The following is a 1,984-nucleotide window of genomic DNA, read 5'->3' as shown; positions in this document are numbered from 1 at the left end:
GACTTTTCTTGTTCCACCACTACAGGCCCATGTGGTCAGGGAAACATCCCTGAATAACCTTGAACCGAAATACTGGTGTTGACATTGGTAAACATGAGTTCTGCGGTTTGTCATGTTACCACTGCTCAACTTTGGCCTTAAAAAAACTGGCACGCGGCCTCTCCGCTGATGATGACTTACTCTCAAAGGGTTCCAATATGAGTTTTCGAGTCACATCCTCAAACCGAAGCTCCGTACGATTTCCCATCCCACCGCACTCATGCAGCAGGAATGATGAGGGACCTTTTCACTGTGTCAGACGATGTGGAATTACACGACATGGGCAAGGTGTGACTGGACTGGGTGAACTGTCGATATGTCTGGCACGCTCATCCAGGAGTTCCCCGCAGCTGAAGGCCACCAGATCTTGAGCGCAGGACAGAAAGTGGGCGACCTGCTAGTTGCTAGACAACCGCAGACACACAAGCAACACCCGACCCGGGGCACAAGAAAAAAAATAGTCTTAAATTAGCACGCAGATTCCAGCACGTCTGACAAAACAGTTATCAGATAGACATAGACACATATACGCACCAAGTCTGAGAAAATCAACAGTGCATAGCAGCCAAACCCAACTCAGCCATGTCATGGTTCTATTTTAAATATAGGATGCAATGTTTCAGTTTAAAAATAACAGCAGTTTATTTTCTCAAGTTTGAACTAGTTAAAAACTAATTAGCCAAATTGAAGCTCCAGTTTGTAAGATCTAGGTGAAAGGGATCTATTGGCAGATATTGAATATAAAATAATCCTAGTGATGTTTTCACTTGTGTGTAATGATCTAAATTGTACAAATTGTTGTTTTTCTTTACCCTAGAATGGACCCTTTATATTTAAATACTTTATATTTACATCTGGAGCGGGCTCCTCTACGGAGGCTGCCATGTTTTTTACAGTCGTCCAAACTGGACAAACTAAACACCTTTTGAGTTTTATTTCATGTTTGGAAGGGGAGGGGTGAGGTGAGGGGTATTCAGCTGCAACATGCAACATCACCACTAGATGTCACTAAATTCTACACACTGAACCTTTAAGGGTAAACACTGTCTCTAGTGAGTCAGAGAACATCCACCCAATAATAATTTCATCTTAAAGCCCAGTCCTCACAATGAGATATTGTCACTGCCATTTTTTATGGCCTCTGATTTTTTTTCCACCATTATTATTTTATCACACAAAACATATTTTTATTATATGTCTTGTATAAAAAGAAATGTATTACCTCTGCCAAAGAGGCTATGTGTTCACCTCTTGTGGGCAGGATAACTAGGTATTTTGGGTAAAGTTGGGTTCTAGCATGGGGGGCTCTGCTCTGTGGAATGCCAGGGCAGTAGTAGTCAAGCAGTGTGGATGACATGGTGGGAAATAGTTTGACCGAACTTTTTTTAACCACTGAACACGAGAAACGGAGAAATACAATCTGTGTGTTTTCACTAAACACTACAGAGACACCTCCTATATGGATTTTTGTATTTAGTATTTTGGCATAAGTGTTGTAATATAGTTACAGATGGTACAGCAGATAATAATAGAACGTGATAATTACCATAGAATAACAGCCACAGTGAGACACGGTGAAAAGGCTCAAATGTCTTAACGCAACTTAAATAGTGTCTATAGATCAGGGGTGTTCAGCTGGTTTCAGCCTTCATAAATACTGAATGCGTGTTGCTCGGCAACCAACCAAACACGCTGGTACACACATGCCAGTGAGCTGAGCTGAGCTGAGCGTGACACAGGGACCAAAGGATGAAAGTGGAGGAGTGAGGCAGTGGACAAAATTAAGTTTTCAACCATCGATCCCCTCAACTGGTTTCAGGGTTGAAGTTAGAGTTCAGTTTGGGTCAGGGGAATTTAAATGTGCTGGTTAATATTAGTGTAAGTAGTGAATGCACTATGCCAATCAGGGTTTCTCCTGTGTGTTTGTGCGTGTGCATATTTTTTT

The sequence above is a fragment of the Hippoglossus stenolepis genome, chromosome 13 (genome assembly GCF_022539355.2).
Source record: "Hippoglossus stenolepis isolate QCI-W04-F060 chromosome 13, HSTE1.2, whole genome shotgun sequence".
NCBI lineage: Eukaryota > Metazoa > Chordata > Actinopteri > Pleuronectiformes > Pleuronectidae > Hippoglossus > Hippoglossus stenolepis.
Note: the sequence above shows the minus strand (reverse complement) of the source record.